At 36.5% G+C, this 20,680-nt stretch overlaps 1 long non-coding RNA gene across 1 annotated transcript; it reads left to right on the forward strand.

Annotated features, from left to right (window-relative positions):
* Positions 1-464: 464 nt before the first annotated feature.
* LOC145107248 (uncharacterized) lies at positions 465-2,374 on the forward strand. The gene is made up of 3 exons (XR_013707780.1): positions 465-558; positions 1,488-1,551; positions 2,181-2,374. It is a non-coding gene; the product is annotated as an uncharacterized LOC145107248 (long non-coding RNA).
* The last annotated feature ends 18,306 nt before the right edge of the window (positions 2,375-20,680 follow it).

A 20,680-nucleotide genomic window follows, 5' to 3' on the forward strand; every position in this document is an offset into this window, starting at 1 on the left:
AAACTCATACACTACGATATAAATTGACGTTAATAGCAACATAGTATAGTACAACGTTATAACTATAATCAAATTAAATTATGATACCATATTAAAATCAAATCAAAGTATAATGCTCTAATTAAATTTAAAAGAATCAAACTTGAATGCTATAATTAAACTTCAAATCAAAGTAGATTGTTATAATCAAATAATAACTCATCTTTTATAAAACTTCATTTTTATAAACTTTACATTAAATTTTATAAAACTCTATTTTTATAAACTTTACATTAAATTTTATAAAACTCTTATATTAATTATGTAAAAGATGCTTGTGTTAGTGGGAAATTATGAAGACCACCAAAAGCAAAAAGATTATTCCCATGGTCTCCCACTCACACCTCCCATCCACTTTCCTTTCATTTTTCTCCCAACACATTATTCTCTTCACCACTTAAACCTTCTCTATTCTTTCTCTCACTCTCAATCTCGAAATTTCCTCCAAGAATACTCATATTCCATCCAAGAACAATCTATTATACTCAAATCTTCATCCCTCTTGAAGCATTCATCAAGGTATGTTGTTAAAAGTTTCAAATTCATACAAGAAACAAATTAAATCCACCAAAATATCTAAAACTCATTTTTTTCATAAACCTGATTTTTCTCAGAATACCATCAATAAAATAAGAAGTTCTGGAAATTTTCAGAAAATAACTTATTTTTATTGAATTATCATAATTATTTCAATAAAGTAGGGCAATAATTCACATAAAATACTTGTTGCATTCAATAAATTCTGAGAAAAATCTGGGATGACATGTATACTGATTAAACATGATATATGAAGTTTCATGCATTTATATTACTGTTTACTATTATTTATGATTTTATTGATTAATTAATAATGAAATATATAAAAAATACTTCCCATAGTCACAAATATCTGAAACTTATACACTGAGCTCTATATCATGTTATAAAACTATGGTTAATTTTATAGATTTTTTGAGAATCATTTACTATTTTTCCCGAATTTTGTGTTGTTTAATCATTAAAATATTAAATAAATACTAAAACAGTTCAGAAAAATATACAAATTTTACAGTAATTCATATTGTATGAAATAATGATTTCCTAAAAATTTCATAATTTTTCAATACTGTTTACTATTTAAAACTATTTTCCTAAGAATTTAAGCATGTAAAAATGCATTTTAATGATTATTTCATATAAATAATTGTTAAAATCTGTAAATAATTATAATTGGGCAAGTTGTTATTTTAATAAGAAATTATTAAAATATGACCTAAATTGAAAATATAAATTAATTATGCAAAGTAAGTAATTCAATTTAAAATTCATTTAACAAATAAATACCTTAATATTATAATCAAAATGAATTATTGTTAATTCATCTAATATAAGAATACGTGTCTAATTATTTGTATTAATACTTCATTCTTGTTTAGCAGTTCCTAAACCAAAACTATTAATTATATTAGGTTCTACGCCATTTTGACCCGAATCGTCTATCGTACGACACACGCATTTCGTTTTGGGACTAAAGTGAGTAATCTACCCCATATTTTATAATTTTCAATACTTTTGGGGTGTATCATGTGGTTCTAATATGTTCCAACTTCATTTTATTTTTTTATCACAATTGAGACATTGTTGGGACATTTATACGTGAGTCATTAATTGTATAACTATTGTTTGTTTACGCTACATGTACTTGTAGTGCATTATCATTTTTAGTCTAATCTCCATAACTATGCCCGTATTCTTGAGGTACGTTATGGACAATAATAGCGCTATTGGGTTGACCACCCCGCCTTGGGACGCTAAGGTGATTGATCGCACGTGGTTGAGTGTGTATGATGATTAGATGCTCCATCCTATATATATATATATATATATATATATATATATATATATATTATATATATATATATATATATATATATATATATATATATATATATATATATATATATAGGGTGAGGACTTATTGTTGTTGTTATCATTTGTTAATCAATTTTTGATTTATAAACCGTTATCTCAAATACAATTGTTTGCCGACTTCAAAAGAAAACAAATTTCCAATTATAAAGGTTTCAACTTCACAATTTTCTCTACTAAAATTAGATTACTCACCAACTCTCGTAGTTGACCTGTTTTTACCCATGATGCAGATTTGAAGAATGAAGTTGATGAAAAATAGGTTGTGCCTTAGAAATCCACAAGACTATTTAAATTTGATGTAATAAATGTTGTTCATATTTGGATTTGTATTTGTATGTTGCGGCTCTTGTTTGCATACTTAGCACTTAATTGAATCTAATCATATTATAACATAGTTGTCATGAGACTTTGAACAATATATCACGCCTCGATCGATTCCGACAAGGATCGGGGTGTGACAGAGGATTTGTTGGAGGGTTGTTTTTCTTTCCGTTGGACTTCTTTGGAGGCATCTTTCTATAAAATAAATTAAGAGAAAATGACGATAAGTCCTCTATAGCGGTCATGAGTCAGGTGATAATGAACAAAATATATCTTATCCTGACTGTTACAGTGTTCTATTAAGCGATATACAGTGGAAGTCTACTAATATAAGTAAACAATCGCCAACTTCATTTATAGCAACACTTGTAAAGAATTTGTATAGCGTGAATCACGTTGGGTCCCTCTATAATCACCTAGTGTACAAGAATTATGTATAGCTATCAAGGTCTAAATGTTATTGTTCTAGTGTTGTAGAATCATAAAATACTCCTATAGTAATTTAATTTCATGTTTGGTTCTAGAATTTCTCTTGTATGTATTGTTGGTAAGTTTTAGACTTGCTGCAACACCACTATCACTCCTAACACATGTTGGTCGTATCTCAAATAAATATAGTTGAGCAGGCTATATTTATCCCATATATGATTACATAACTGTCTAGGTTTAACTGTAGTGTCCAACATCTAAATACTTTTGTGTAGTTCTTACTGTGATACTATTTCTGGTATGTATGTATATTTGTATATTTCTTATAAAATACTTAGATTTTAAAAGTATAGTTTTAGTTAGAGCACTTCGGCCCCATTGTGTTTATAGTTGTATATCTTGTAAGGTTTGATATATTTAGTTCACTATAAACAATGCTCTGATACCAATCTGTCACACCCCCAAACCGAAACGGCGAAAACGTTTGGGGGCGGAGGACGTCATGTACAATATCAGAACAATTGCATAATAGTAATTAAAGCAAAGACAACCATTACATTGATAAATATAGTATTTACATTTGTTCAATTCCTAGTTTGTATGACATCAAAATGTATAACAAAAGTATAAAAGGCACGACTCTAAAAGCTCCGTCTTCTCAAAACCTGTGGGTGTACCTGTCTACCGGTTCCCTGAGAATACAAGTGATTTTGAAAGCGTATCAACACTTAAGTTGGTGAGTTCATAAGTATGCATTTGAGGTAGAAAGCTTGTCTTTGTTCTTTAAAATTGTTATAGTGTACTTCCAGAAAATCCAATATTTTCTTTAGTGAATGAAATGTAGTCTTAGACTAATGTATGTAGTTACTGTATTCTGAAATAATGAAGTGTACTCTGTAATAGTGAGTTGTAGTCTGAAATAGTGAATTGTAGTCTTATTAATAAATAAAACTATGTCATGAATGATTCTTGAAATTGTACGTTGTACTAGTACACTCTGTACTAGAAAACTAGTGTACTGTAGTAGCGTTTGTATGGAAAACCTTTTTTATGTATGTCTGGAATCTACCAGCTGTAGTGTAAAATAGTGTACTGTAGTTTTATTACTTAAAATAAAACCTTACGTTTGTATGCCTGGAATCCACCAGTTGTAGTGTAAAATAGTGCACTGTAGTTTTATTACTTAAAATAAAACCTTACGTTTGCAATCCTGGAATCCACCAACTGTAGTGTAAAATAGTGTGCTAGAGTTTTATTATTTAAAATAAAACCTTTGAAGTAATGTTAATCCCGTAAATAAATGTTTTAGTTGATACTATTGTAAGTTTCATATAACCATGCTTGATATGACCAAAGACCTCTACGACGTACTTCAGGCGTCGGAATGATATGACATTTGTCACCCCAGGCCTGCCGGCCTAGCTGTTGCAAGCAGCTCAGGTGCGGGATTCTCAGTCCCGTATAGATCTATACATAAATTCATGCTCTCCCTCCAGGAGACTCTGGTTATAATTTATAGGACTTGAACCGGTACCCTGATGGATACCCCGAAGTAGTGTCTCCCAACCCTATATTAACTAGTTTACGTGTAGTGTAGTAGTGTTCTCTTGTACTTGAAACTGTATATATTACCTTGTAGTAGTGTACTTTGTAATGTAAATAATTATACTTAAATAATTATTTAGTAGTGTATCCTCGAATTAGTGTAATAAAGTAGTGTTCCATAAACTATACCTATTATAGTTTATATACTTGTTTCTGTATAGTGTTCCTGAACTTGTAAAATAGTGTAGTGTTTCCCAAACTATAGCGCTTATAGTTTAAATGTATGTTCTTGTATTGTTTATTGAACTTAGCAAAATAGTGTAGCGATTCACAAACTATACCAATTATAGTTTTAGATGTATGACCTGTAATGAACCAAGGCATTTGCAATTTAACGGTATGTATAAAACGGTAGTGAAAGATTTATAGAAAAATACTCTTTTGCTCGACATGCTACAAAAGAGTTAAAAATATATATAAATATATTTTGATGAGTGATAATCGGTTTGAAACAATTGCAAATGGTTTGAAAAGGTTTGAAATCATTTGAATGTTAACACAAGAGTCCTTGTGTTTAACTTGTATCCCCCCTAAAAACATTGGAAATAGTGAAAACATAGGGGTATGAACTCCCCTCTAGTGTGTGTTCGAGTCTGGATCGTGGAACTGTAGAGATGATCCTCGGGCTAGTGTATGTGGAAAGAATGGTATCCTAATATTATTTAAACACATAATCGTATTTAAATTAGCGAAGTAATTAATTAAAGTGTTAGATAACACTTATTTTATGTAAGGAATAATTACCGAGAATTATTTGGAGTGTTGATGAGGGTTTTCGGTCTACCCTTAACCGAAATCCTTGATTTCGGTCTTAAAACCTCAACCGAGAACCAGGTTCTCGGTTTTAAGGTGTTCTTGGTCAGGAACGAGTTTTCGGTCTAAGCAGTTTTCGGTCAGCTTGAAGATTTGAAGGTTGTTCTTGGTGAAAATTATGAAGGTCTGATGGATTTTTCTTGAAGGCTTGAAGGTTTTTGTATGATACTTGAGAGCAAAATCGGTGTGTTTTCGGCTGGAAAAGTGAGAAAATGACTATGTTTTTGAGTGAAACCATATATATCGGTTGAGTTTTTGGTCGGAATCTCATTTTCGGTCCGAGGGGGTTTGCGGTCTGAGGGTTCTTGGCCGAAAAGGGGTTTTCGGTGCTAGGGTTCTCGGTTCCAAAGGGAAAAATGTAAATTTTTTAAGTGTATTTAATTCCAAATACTTATAAAAAAACCTCATTTATAAAATTTAAATCATATTTAACCCTTATGATCTTACCCAAATCAACAAAACTCGGATTTTATTTAAAAGGGTTTGACTTTTATTGACTTGAAAGTAATGGGTTGTTATAGTACTACCCATAACCCGCTGACCAACCTCGCCCTAACAAATTGGGGTCCTACACTTCCTCCCATAGAGCATCTCGAAAGGAGGTCAATCAATGATGGCGTGATAACTATTGTTATACGAAAATTCCGCTAACGGAAGATACGTATCCCAAATCCTACTCAAATCTAGAACACACGCCCGCAACATATCCTCTAGGGTCTGAATAGTTCACTCACTCTGACCATCGGTCTGCGGATAGAATGTTGTGTTGAAATGGAGCCGAGTGCCCAACTCGTCATCAAAACCTCTTCCAAAACTTGGAAGTAAACCGGACATCTCTATCAGAAACCACCGATATAGGCACCCCATGATGTGCCACAACCTCCCTGATATAAATCTCAGCCAAATTCTCTGCAGAAATACTCTCCTGAATCAGGATGAAGTGCACGCTCTTGGTCAAACGATCCACGACGACCCAAATCGAATCCACTCCGCACGCATTCCGGGTAGCTTCATGATAGAATCGATAGTAATATATTCCCATTTCCATACGGGAATCTCCAACGGCTGCATCTTGCCGTGAGGTCGCTGATGCTCGACCTTGACTTTTCTACAAGTCAACCACTGCTCCACATACCAGGCCACATCCTGCTTCATGCAGGGCCACCAATAATCAGGACGAAGATCCCTAAACATTTTCGTCGCCCCGGGATGAATGGAGAACCTAGACTTGTACGCCTCCTCCATCAGAACCTGACACACACCGCCCCAATACGGAGTCCAAACCCACCGATGCAGAGTCAACAATCCACGACTATCATAATCGAAGGAAGCCACCTGACCCAGAATATGCTCACTCTTTCGATGCTCTTCCTTCACAGCCTCAACCTGAGCCTCACGAATCCGCTCCAACAACGGAGTAATTACGGTCATCCTCAAACATATGTCTCTGATCAGAGCCATGACCGTCTTGCGGCTGAGAGCAGCGACCACCAAATTGGCCTTCCCCGGGTGATAAAGGTTCTCACAATCATAATCCTTCGCAACATCAAACCACCGACGCTACCTCATATTCAGATTCAGCTGATCCATCAAATACCTTAGGCTCTTATGATCCGTGTAAATAGTACAACATACCCCATAGAGGTAATGCCGCCAAATTTTGAGGGTGAAAATCACGGCCCTAACTCTAAATCATGTGTCGGATAATTCGCCTCATAAGGCTTTAGCTGCATCGAAGCATAAGCGATCACGCGACTCCTCTGCATCAACACAACTACCCAACCCTGTGATCGACGCATCACAATATACCAGAAAATCCTCAAAACCCTCCGGTAGGGTCAAAATCAGTGCCTCGCACAACCGTTGTCTCAAGATCTCAAAAGCTGCCTGCTGCTCAGGCCCCCAATGAAATGTAACCATCTTCTTTGTCATCCGGGTGAAAGGGACAACTATCTTGGAGAAATCCTGGATGAATCTCCGATAATAACCCGCCAAACAAAGAAAACTCCGAATCTCAGATGGAGACCTCAGAACCTCCCACTGTATCACGGCCTCGACCTTGGCCGGATCGACCAAAATACCATTTTGGTTGACAAGTTTCCCCAAAAACTACACCTCGCGTAACCAGAGCTCACACTTGGAGAACTTTGCGAAAAGTCTCTTCCTCCTCAACGTCTCCCACACTTCCTTCAAGTGCTCCTTGTGCTGCTCCCGAGTCTTGTAATAAACCAATATATCATCTATGAATACAATCACAGACCGATCCATCATTGGTGTGCACACGCGGTTCATGAGATCCATGAACGCAACTGGAGTATTGGTCAGCCCAAAAGGTATCACCACGAACTCGTAATGACCATAACGAGTCTAGAAAGCTATTTTATACACATCATCATCCCTAACCCTCATCTGATGATAACCCGATCAAAAATCAATCTTAGAAAACCAAGATCACCCTGAAGCTTGTCAAAAAGATCATCAATCCTCGAGAGTGGATAACGGTTCTTCACCGTTACCTTATTCAGCTCCCAGTAGTCAATGCACATACGATGAGGCCCATCTTTCTGCTACATGAACAAGATCGGTGCTCCCCAGGTATAACGCCCGTAGATCCGGGCTAATCAATTTAGAGATAATAGGGGTCGAAAACGACTTTTCGACAAAAGATTATTTAGAATAAATAATCTTAACCAAGTTGTAGAATATGTCTCAAGGTTTCCGTACATATAAAGAACGTTGAAATCCTAGTTATAACGAAGAAGTTATGACCCGTCGAAGTTTTACGGCAAAACCGGCACGACACCGGGAAGCGTAAATAGTGAATTTACAATAGAGCGACTTTTAGCCTTAGCGATCTAAACCAAAGTCATAGAAAACGTTAAACCGAGAGCGTCCATAAAAAGAAAGCCCAAATCTGACTTCGTATGAGGAAGTTATGATTTTTCGAAGTTTCGGCTTAGCAGTGTACGGCCCGAAGTTCGAATATTAGAACGAACGGTTTTTAGCCAACACAACCTAAACGAGAATCGAAGATCTCGTTATTTCTAGCGTAACGATAAAAAGACAGACGAAAACGGACGTCTGATGAAGAAGTTATGAATTTTTAACGGACCAATCCTGTCCCGGCTTGTTAATAATATAACTTTTAAAATAAAGTCAAAATTAGCCAATGGAGTCTAAACGAAAGTTGTAGAGTACGTTCCCGCCTACGCGTGGATATAAAGAACGTCGAAAACGGAGCTCGTACGTTAAAGTTACGAATTTTTAAAGTCGAGTGTGCAAATTGGGAAATCTGTGAAGGGATGATGACGTGGCTCGATCTGGGCAGTCTATTGCTGATCGGAGGACCGCTTCGGATGAGTGACGCATCGCCTCGCTTCGCCCTACGCCCCGCGTTCAAGGTTGGTACGCCCAGCGTACCTTCGATCGTTATCCTCTTCCGAAGTGCGAGACAACTGGACGCAGCTGGACCTTATCCGAAGCTACGCCCAACGTAGCTGTGCTGAATGCCCAGCGTTCCGAGAGGGCTCACAGGCTATAAAAGGGGGCGAGGGTTTCCGGATTTTTCACACCAATTCTCATTCTCTCTCTATTTTCTTTCTCTCTCTAGCTCCCCAAACCACCCCTAAGCCCTAGGAAAAATCCCTAGCACCTAAAGGAAGCCCCGAGGCTCCCGGAGTCCCGAGAAAAAGGGTGTTTCGGTTCGGAAACGCTGCTCCGAGCAAAGCCCGGTTTTTAATAAAACCCGCTGTAAGTGAGCTACGCCTATGCAGTTTTTAATATAGCTTTTAAATAATTATAGTAATGTTATTAGCTCCTTAAAATAATTATTTGGGCTATTATTATGAGTTATATTGAGTGTTATTTAACGCTTATTTAATAATAATAATAGCTAAACTATTAATTAGTCGCGGTTAACATTATACTAAACCCTAGTAGTATTGATACTAGGTTTTGTCGAGGGAAAACGTTTTAGAAGTAACGAAGCGCTGTTCGAGTGCAGAGTCACCACCTTCCAAGTGAGTGCATAGTTACTTTCATCTTACACATAGATATGAAGTATTTTATATAAATTACATGCTATGTGTGCATATTATCTGTATACTTGCTATCTATGATGGATGAACGATTTTATACAAGTTTTATATGATTTAAACTGTATATGTAATTCTATCTACATAATATGTTGGGTAGAACATGGTAGATGAAATATGATTTGGATGATGAGTTGAGAAGTGATATAGACCATGAGGTAAGGGTGAGAGGTGGACGATGTGAGAAGCCTTTCCCAAATGATGGCCCCGTCATCTAGCAGAGTATGGATGACAACCACGGACTATTCTAGACAGTCCAGTGGAACACTAGCAGACTCGCAACCTGTAGGTGTTGTGAATGATGTGTTCACCCGGTGTACTCTAAACCCTGGCGATCATGCAGACTTGGTTCCTAAACCTTGGTGATCATGCAGACTTGGTGCCAAAACCCTGGTGACTATGAAGACTTAGTGCTTGTTGTATGAACCCTGGCGACTATGCAGACTTAGTGCCTAGAACCCTGGCGACTATGCGGACTTAGTGACTGTTGTATAAATCCTGGCGACTATGCAGACTTAGTGCCTAAACTCCGGTGATGATGGACTTCGTGCCGATTCCTTAGGATGATCCTTAGGAATGAATGAACGAGAAATATTTGATTCTTAGGGTAGGTCCTTAAGAGTAAAAGAAGATAATGGGGATGTGTAATTAGGTTGATTGTTTGATGATTAAACATGATGATTATATTATTGTGGGTTGAAAACCCTATGTACTCACCAGGTTTCCCAACCTGACCCACTCAAGCTTATTTGTATCACAGGTTTCGATATGAAGCTACTTTACACTGAAAGATTTAAAATAGATGTAGATCACTAGTGTAAATGAATGTAAGTTCTGTTTATGCTTATGTTTCTGTATTAACGATGACATCCCAATGTTTTGAAAATGAATGAAATACATTTCTTTGGAAATGATTTGATAACGTATTTATCATGTTTTTCTGGGAACAAATTCCGCAACATTTTTATTAAAAGAGGTACTCTGATTTTTATAAAGCATAAACAAAAAAAACGGTCTTTTTTGGCTGTGAAAATGGGGATGTCACACCAGGCGAACTGCTCGGTCGAATGAATTCCTTGTCTAACAGCTCCTGCAACTATGTAGAAAACTCATTCACCTGGGGAGGAGCCAACCGATACGATGCTTTGGCTATCGAAGCCGCACCTAGAACCATATCAATCCTGAACTCAACCTGCCTCTCCGGAGGCACCCCAGGCAAATCCTCCGAAAACACATCTGGTTAATCCTGCACAATCGACACATCATCCACGGTCGTCTTACCTTATCTCGGGTATCCATAACATAGGCGACATAACCGGAACAACCCTGCTGAAAATAACATCTAGCCCTCGTTGCTGAACACAAAATCAGCCCACACTTAGATCTCTCCCCAAGAACCATTAACTCTCCCCCACTTGGGGTCTGAACCCTAACTAATTGCTACTCACAATCGTTACCGCCCCATTAGGGCTTGTTGGGTCAAAAATATGGTTTATACTTTGCTTTTCTAGGAAAATGTATTTTTATGTAATATTTTATGAGTTTACGGCCAGGGAGGTGTTTACGGCCGTAAACAGGTTTACGGCCGTAAACCCATTTACGGCCCAATGGGTGTTTACGGCCGTAAACCCATTTACGGGCGTAAACTCATTTATGGCCCATGTTTCTCATGTATATATATAGGGGTGAGGGGTGTGAGGAATAGATTGATGAACACAATAGAGGAGCTTAAGTGTGTGCATTTGAAGGTGTTCTATAGAGAGAGAAAAGAGAGTGTGTGTTAGTGTGTGTGAATCTTGTGTAAGGGAACTTCATTCTAATCAATACATTCAAGATTCATCATATTCTTCTTCTCCTTCACTTCTATTTGATCTGACATCATCCGTTTGATTGGGATTCCGCACCATCAAACGGATCTGATTGATACACAAGCAGATTAGGGACTTACAATTGGTATCAGAGCTTGGATTGTACCAATCAATTTTGTCAGATCTGGAGCTTATTTGATCTTTTTTTTGAAGGATTCTTGCGTTTTTTGATAGATCTCTGAAAATTAGGGGGGTTTGTTCCTCGTGTTTTTGATAAAAAAGGGTTTTTGATCGAGTTTTGGAGCTTCAAAGTCGAAAAAACGCTGTTTTTGGTCGTAACCAGCGAGGGGGTGGCGGAGTTTACGGTCAGCAACTAGGTTTTCCGAGGTTTACGGTCCGGAGTTTACGGTCCGAGGTTTACGGTCCGGAGTTTGCGGTCCGAGTTTACGGCTCCGGAGTTTACGGCCGTAAACGGGTTTACGGTCCGAGGCCTCGGAGTTTACGGCTCGCACGTGTACGGCTCGTGTTTACGGTCAGCAGCAGTTTCCGGTTCGCACCAGGTCCTCGCATCGCGTCGTCGATCTTCGCACCTCGCCTCGTTCAGGAGCCTCGGTCTCGCGCCTCGCACCTCGTCCTCGCAAGCAGCAGCCTCGCCTTCGCAACTAAAAAATAGGAAGAGTTTTTGCGCCTGCTAGAATTCGAACTCGCGACATCTACTTCATCAGCCCTCCGCCTTACCAGTTGAACCAACACATCACATGCTACAAACCTTCGCGATTTAATTCATAAACACTCCCTGTCGCATCCAGTTTCGAAATTTTGTCATTTTTAGCCCAAAAATCAATTTTCTTTTATTTTTAAATTACATTTTCAACCCAAAATTTTAGATTTTAATTTTTGACTTTTAATTTTGACTTTTTACTTAAAACTTTGACTTTGACTTTTAAAGCTTGACCTTTGACTTTAAACTTTGACTTTCTCGTTTAACTTTTAAATTTTCAAATTTAGCTTTTCGGTTTGACTTTTAAGTTTGACTTTTGAGTTTGATTTTTTTAAAATTTGACTTTTGAGGTTGACTTTTGAGTTTTTAGTCAAAGGGCATATTTTTTAAAAAAAGATAATAATAATAATAATAATAATAATAATAATAATAAAATTGAGTTCTTCAAACGTTCCAGTCAATAAAGTTTCATGTAATCCATCTTGTAAAACTACGATTAAGTTTCTTCGGGAACAAATTGATCTATTAAAAAGAGAAGTTGAGGACCTGAGATATGAAGGATATCAACTCAGGAAAGGACAGAAACCCCTAAAGACCCAGTTAGAAACAAAAATAAAGGACTTTAAGAGAATTCAGCAAGAATACGGTGAAAAATGTGAAAACTATGATTATATCAAAAGACTGAATGATGAGTTAACTACTGAGCTTGATACATTAAAGAGACAATTTGATACTGCAAATTTTGATTTTAGAAAATTTGATGGATCAAGCGAGGTAGTTGCCAACATGATTGATCATTGCATGCAGTTCAAACGAAACCAACAGAAGGGTTTAGGATACGGTAGTGTATCTCCTCCTTTTAATCATAATTATCAGTATCAACCCTTGTCTAAAGAGGAGATTGCGAACGAACCATTCATGGTTTATGGCAATCCATCTGGTTTTGTTTCAGGAGGATTTATTAATGCTGAAAGTACTAACGTTTCTAGTTCCCCTGCAGATCAATCCTTAAATCAGTCAAAGCACAAAGTTGAAGGATCTGTTTCTGATAACAAAACTGAGCCTGAACCTGATGTTTCTGTTTCCAATGAAAAACCTTCTGTTTCTGATATTAAAGTTGATGATACATCTTGTGATGCTTTTGATGCCTTTGCATCGGATCATGTTGAGTTAAATTTTTTTGACATATTTGATTATTTGTTTGAAAATACTGATGTTCCTGTTTCTAGCACATCTACTTCATGTGCAGGTAAAGTAGCAGAGGATGAGAACAAGGAGAACACCATTGAACAAACCAACATCTCCTTGAACTCTGAATCTGTTGCTTCGAACTCAGCTGCTTCTGATCAACCTACTGTTGAGAAATACATGCCACCAAATCAAGTGAAACAACCGACGGCTTGTTGCAAGTGTGCATGTGGGAAAAATAAGAGACAAGGCAAGGATACGCCACCAGGGGCAGGAAGAAACAACTTCACAGTGAAGAAAAAGGCATATTTTCACTGTGGAACACCTGGACACATTGCCCGAAATTGTCCTAATCGTGCATATGTTCCCTACTATGCACAAGGCTGGCAGAACGCACCAAGAGGGAGATACTTCAAAAGAAACCCCTCAAGGTCACGTTCAGACCATGGTGACTGGAACGCGCAGAAGGCCAAGAATCCAACTCCCACGGGAAAGAAGGGAATGTCGGCTAAGAAGCCAAATCCAAGAGATGCTCCCGTGAAGCCAAAATCAAAGTCATCTCAACGGACGACATCAAGATCAAAAGCAAGTACTGAGCCACCCATCAGATCGAAAAAGAAATGGGTTAAACCCAACTACAAATGGGTTCCAAAGGCTCACTCTCCCAAATCTTCTAACGATTCTAATATTTCTACATCTTCTGTTTGTGATAAACAGGATATGTCATGGGAGAGAGTACCGTGCAAGGGTGAAAAAGGTCAACCCAGTTTCAAAATAGACTGGGTTCCAAAGACCAACTAATCCCGCTCTGTGGCAGAACAGCTATGGAGGCATATCATCAGACTTCGGTTTGTTGGTAGTGGCTGTTCCAGGCACATGATAGGAGGCATCTCTCAACTGTACAACACTCAGAACATTATTTGAGAGTATGTGTCCTTTGCGGGAAAGGAAGAAGGGAAGAGATCACAAATGGGGTTAGTGCTTAATGACATGAAGAATTTTCGGATCTGTTCTGAGATTACGCGTGCTGTTCTCAGACCTTCTGGATGCAAATTCAATTGGTGACTTACGGTTTGAGTTTTCTTCTCGATACTCCTGAGTTTTTTCTTAAGCTGATTCAGTTTAACGACTAATTTTTGTTTTAGGATAGTTTAAATTTGCGCATTTAGTTTCGTTTCTCTCCCATGCACAAATTTAGGGGGAGAAATAAAAACAAAACAAAAATTAGAAAAGTTTAAAAAATCCAAAAACATTAGAAAATCAAAAAATCAAAAATATGTTGTTGATAGTTTTTGTTTGTAGATGATGTTTTGGGAAGTGATATAATCATATGATAACAGGCAATCTGAATCTGTGTAAGGGACTGAATCTGAATTGTCTAGGCTCTGTGTTCGATGCGCTGGTAGGCACGAGAGATTAAAATGGACTTGACTAGGCATTAATGAACTTAAGGAATCTAGAGACTTGAAATTTTTTGACCTAGATAGATCCATTTAGCCTGACAATACGACGCTTGGATAGGTTGAGCAGGGAGATATACATGATAATCCAACGGTCACACTAAAATAATCCGTATCTAGAACTGTGGTTTAACTCTTGCTCGATGTACGGACTCTGTCCTTAATTCCGGTATTGATGGGGCGACTGGGGAATTCCGATAAAGTAGGTATGTAGGAAATTATTTTCTTGCTTTCTTTCTGTTAGTCATATGTTGCCTCCTCTGCGTGTGTGACAACCCGAAATTTGCATTTGTATAAACTCCGCAGTCAAGCACATAAAAAAAATAGTCAAATTCACCCCAGTACATTTTTGGCCGGTTTTAAGTCCGTTTGGGTGTTTTTATTTTAATTTTCGTCAAACGATCAAATAAATGGAAGTACCCGTTAGGAGTGTTGTGAAACAAATAAACGATTAACACCTTGACTAGGTGTTTACGGCCAAACAAGGGAGTTTGGGCCGTAAACTCCCTTTGACCGTGGACTCATGCATATAGCATGAGTTTACCCTTCATTCTTTCACTTTTCACTTCCTAGTTCAAGAACACCCAAGTTTTTCTCTCAACTATCATAAGATCATCTCTTCAAATCCGCCAAAATGTAAGTGTTTCTTTCCTAGATTCGAACATGCAACACTTAATCTAGTGTTTTTACATCATTTCATCCATGGATTCTTCATTTTTTTTCTTATATCTTCAAGTGTTCTTCAAAACACCAAGAACACCAAGAACACACACTAGTGTTCTTGGCCCTTAAACACTCTTACAAGCCTCATATAAGTAAGTATACTCCTCCTAGATAGTTATTTGCGTAGTATACTTGTTAATCCATGGGAAAATCATCAAGATCCCCAAGAACATATGTGTTTACGGTTTGGGGATCTCCTAAAACCGTAAACACCCCCAAATGGGGTTTAGGTGCCCCTAACACCTTCTATGGCTTGTATAAAGGACTAGAACCTTGCATGCATGAGCTAGAAACACCAAAACACTGAATGGTTGGGTAACCATGAGTTTACGGCCGTAAAGTCATGGGTTTACGACCGTAAACACATGTGTTTACGACCGTAAACTCCCAAGGAGTGGTCCAAGGACCGTAAACTCCAACAAAGGGGCATTTCGAGCCCTAGTCACTTCCTAAGCCTTGGATTCGAGTCTAGCTTACTTCCTTGTGTGGTGTAGGACCTTAAAACACCCAATGACACCATTGCCATGAGTTTACGGCCGTAAATTCATGGGGGAAATGGTCCCAGAACCGTAAACCCATATGGTGCTACCATATGGGGAGTAAACTCCAATATGAGGCCATACTCTCTTAACATGCAACCCTTAGCACTCCTAGCACTTGAAACAAAGTGTTTTCATGTAATTGAGTGTCTTTACTTGCTTAATTAGTTATTTAATGACTAATTAGATACATAAATGTATCATTGCATGCTCAATAGGATCCGCGTGTGTGTTCAAGTCCTCACTTGACACTTAGCATCTTATACCACCCGTTCATCCGAATCACCCACTTCAGGTGAGTTCATACCCCTTAATCAACCTTTTTAAATGATTTTAATGCTTTTATGGGGGGGGGGGGGGGAATACAAGTTGAACTATAAAGTTATTATATCAATCACAGGTGATTAATAACTGTATAGCAAAAAGATTTATGCATGTTAAACTGTTTTATCCGGCTAAAGGTTTCCAAATTTTGTTTTCAAATCTCTTTTAATGTACCAAAATCTCTTTTAAATTACCAAGCTTTTATCAAAGTCTTTTAAACTTATATTCTTGATAGAATCATGTCTATATAGATATAGTTATATAAGTAGGGTTTGAAGGACTTAGGACTGATAACCCGCTTTATTTCCTGTTCCTTGTTTGGTTGTGGACTTAGAGCATCCGGTTATTTGTCCGAGTGTCGTTGAAGTCCTAGTTATATATTATGTATATCTGGTTAGATATTAATACTCTTATTCCAGTTCAACACCTTTGGGTAGCAAAGGCATCTAGATAACCTCTCGAGTAAACTATAATAGGTATAGTTTAGAAACCAACCATGACTTTCATGAAGGAGAACTTAGTTATATCTATATTCTAAGAACTTGTACTTATAGTAACAAGAAAGGCATAAAGAAATCAAAACACGAGATACATCCTCATGACGCGGATTTCACCGTTGTCGAGTGGTAACCAGAGTCTCCTGGAGGGAGAGCGGGCATTGTGTGTATAGATCTATACGGGACAGACCATCCCACACCCCGACTGCTAGCTACAGTCCCGGCCAACCAAGCCAAGGGGTGACGAATGTCACATTTATTCCGACGCCAGCAGGTCGTCATGTTTACATCCGTCAATCAGTATGGTTACGAGTATCTTTACAATTACCTTATAATTCATGGCTTTATGGTAATAAGTATTATCACGGTATTTTCTGTTGGATTTGATGTCTAAGCCCATAACTATTATTGGTATGTACTTGACCCGAGAGTAGTATGGTCCATTTGGGTTGCATATCATCAGGACAATTTGTTAGGATGGACTTTTGAGAGAAGGTTATTTATGGTTTATTAATATATTATAAGTTATAAGATATTAATATGAAATCATATGTTTTAATTAGTATCGATCAAGAATTAATTTGGAATTAATTTAGTGATCAAAAGAGACTAATTAAATCTATGGGGATTAATTATGATAATTAGTTATATTTATATGTGTTGGGCTTATGATCCATGTTGGACCAAGTTTATATATGGATACATAAAGAGTTGGGCCACATGAACCATGGATCATAAAACCCATGGGTATGGATTATGGGTTATACCCATGACCCTTGGAATCCTACATATAAATAGGTTACTCCATAGCCAAAATCACCACTTCTTTTCTTAGAGAAATATGGAGGTGTTTTGGTGCATGGAATTCTCTCTCAAGAGCCACCTTTGTCCTAGGTGTGTTGTGATTCCATTTGAGGCATTTCATACTATTGGTGCTAAGCTCTTAAGGCCAAATACATCAAGACTTCAAGCCACATAAAAGGTATGTTTCCCTAACTAGTATATTATATGGTTTATGTCAAATGCATGCTAGTTATAGGTTTAATGCCTTGGAAACCATTTGCATGTATAATAGAGAAAATATAGATCCAAGGTATTTAGGGTTGTATGTGCACCATAGGATGTTGTAGTATACTAACGCCCAACAGTGGTATCAGAGCCATGGGTTGTTTTCTATTATATTTGATGCAAATGTATTTTTTTTTCAAGTTGAAGGAAAAAAAAAGAAAAAAAAACATGAAGTTTGTCAAATTTTATGATAATTACTTGATTTTATGAAAAACTAATTATTTATAAAATTTGAGTCACTTTACTACAAGAGTTGAATTAGGTCAATTTATTAAAAGATAGAATGATATGATTATTTTATTTGTTTTAAAAGTTTGATCTAAATGGTTTTAAGGAGTTACAAATTTTGTCATAAAATTTTGGAACTCAAAAGTTTTTTTTTAAAGTTATGATCTTAAGAGTTTTGAAACTTCCATAAGTTATGGATGTGAAATGTCTCATTTATTAACTCTTTAGGTTATGAATTCCAAGAGTCTTCAAAGGATAATTGTCATAGTTTCAAGATTTGTATTAGTTTATATGATTATCTAATTTCTTGAAAATTGTTGATGTGAATTATCTTTACTTATGAGTTTAATCTAGATCATAGAAAAATTATTTGATTATTGTGTTAATTGGAATATTTGATCTTAATGGTTTTTATGAACTCCATAACTTGTCCTCAAGTTATGGAAAGTGAAGAGTTTTTCTTTTTATAGTGTCATTAAGTCTCATAGGTTATGAAAATAGAAGAATCACTATTTTTAATGTCATCATTAAATGATTTAATGTCTTCCATAACTTGTCCTCAAGTTATGGAACTTGAATTTTTTTTTTCATTAAACCTTAATTAAACTCGTAAGTTATGAAAAATCCAAGAGTTTTGAAAGGTTTCAAAACTTGTCCTCAAGTTTTGGAATTTGTAAAGTTACCCCCCATGTATACTTTAATTCCAAACTAGACCTTAGAATTGTTATGACTAAGAAGAGGAGTCATGAATTGTTGAAATGGTTAGATCAGGAAGATGAGTCATACTTCGTTCCAACACAATTCTTAGAGTCATACTCCAAGATTGTAACTTGAGTGACATATCTTAAAGAAAGGTTTAAAACACTTGTCAAATGTAAGAGTAAAAGTGTCCTACTCTTGTACATTTGAAATTGGTAAGTTGTGATGTTTTGGATAAAACAAAGACCAACTAAGGCCAATTGTGTGAAGTGTTTGTCTTGATAAAGAATCCGTACTATCTCTTGAATATTTGGCAAGATAGTCTTATATGTCAAGAGGATAGTGGGAGTCTTAAAGATCCTAAAAAGAATTTCAAGAACTAATCAAGAATAAAACCTGAGGTTCTTCACTAGCACACGACTTGAGGTTTATAACCTATCGTGTTGACATATTCTGTGCCCATTCCAGTTAAAGTTGGCTTTGCATAGGAGTTCTGAAAGTTCTCAATTGGTTGTATAACAACTTGGAAGCAATGGCAGGCCCTGTACTGCCAGGTGGCAAGAAGTTAAGATTGCATAAGTTCAGTCCATATGAGTTTGGATTTGTCATTATCCTTGTCTTGTGACTATGGTTTTGACGATTCCCATGGATAAGAACACATACACCATAAAATCTAAGGGTCATAAGGTTTCTCTCCGATTCATGAAAATGATGGTGAGGAAACACTTCCACCAAGTAGATTTGTAGCAGATGGCAAAAGGTCTAAACAATTGAGACTATGATTACGGCATCCCTTTTCATAGTTCTGAAATTGTTTAGACACACATGCATGCTATCTAAGGAAAGGTGTATGATTTTGATAAAGTTTTATCAAAGCATCTCGTATCAGAAATCTGAACTTTGGTAAGAAAGTCAATAAAGTATTGATTTCTAGAAGTCCAGCTGATTTCTGAGTACATGTCAAAGCTAGTGGGAGCATAAGTGTTATGCTAATAATCATCATGTTAGTGGGAGCATGATAATTATTGTTAGTGTTGCAAGTTAGCAATGTTAATTATAGAAAACAAAAGTTTCAATTCGTGAGGCTGCAGGGATTGAAAAAGTTGTTTTGCTATAATTAAGGGAGAGGATATACTTCATTTCAGTTCTAAAGGCTTAGATTGAGACCTTAATCATCTTTAGTCAAGAATATATATATATATATATATATATATATATATATATATATATATATATATATATATATATATATATATATATATATATATATGAATTTCATGTTGGATTGGTTCAACTTAAGGAAATTCTATATATTGCGTTCTCAAAATTCGATTATGATTACGACATCCCTCTTCATAGTCAAATTTTGAAAACATGGCAAATAAAAATATTGTAGCAAAAGACTGGTCTAGAATCATGTCTTTATGTCAGACATCATGAATCATTTGCTTTGGGTACAGGATCGATTGCATGTGCTATAATATTTGTCATTTCTAAATTTTTCCAAATGCCCAGAGGCATTAAGAAGGGAAAAGGTCTAGAATTGGATATGACTAAAATGATTAAGCAATTGTCGAGGACAATCTGAGGTTTACCAAAGATTGGTTGCTCAGTGACAGTTGGAAGTATAGTGCTAATTTTGGAAGGACCATATTGACATATTCTGAAAAGAGGCATTTCTTATTCAGAAGTGATAGTCAAAATGAGAATATGGAGTTGTCTCCATAGGTAGAAGTTATCTGTGTAAGATTAGAAAACTTAATGCAAGAAGCATGTCCAAAGCAATGTACTTTGAATATGAGACTTAGTTTCCATGGAGTTGATCTCCATTGGAATACCTTATAATGACTGTTGACAAGTCTTTGTGATTTTATACATATTCATTACAGGAGGGTCAGTGCATATAAGTTTAAAATCTAAACAGATTTCGATAAATGATAGGAATTTGAAATTCTCACATTTTTCGATAAGGATTTGGGAGTGTGAAAATAGAATCATTGAAATTATGTTCAATTGGTTTATTTCACAAAGTAAGGATCATAGACAAACATAGAGTGCATACTTGGTGTATGACAAAGCTATTGTTTAAGAAAAACATAGTGTACATGCTTGGAGCATGGGACAACTAGTGTTTTTAATTCAAGTATAAAGTTGATAAAACCGAAACAATGAATAATGAGTAATCAGTATGGTGATAAATAAAAGTGTTAATT

The sequence above is a fragment of the Lactuca virosa genome, chromosome 1 (assembly GCF_052849685.1).
Source record: "Lactuca virosa cultivar CGN04683 chromosome 1, Lactuca_virosa_CGN04683_v6, whole genome shotgun sequence".
In the NCBI taxonomy this organism is placed as follows: domain Eukaryota; kingdom Viridiplantae; phylum Streptophyta; class Magnoliopsida; order Asterales; family Asteraceae; genus Lactuca; species Lactuca virosa.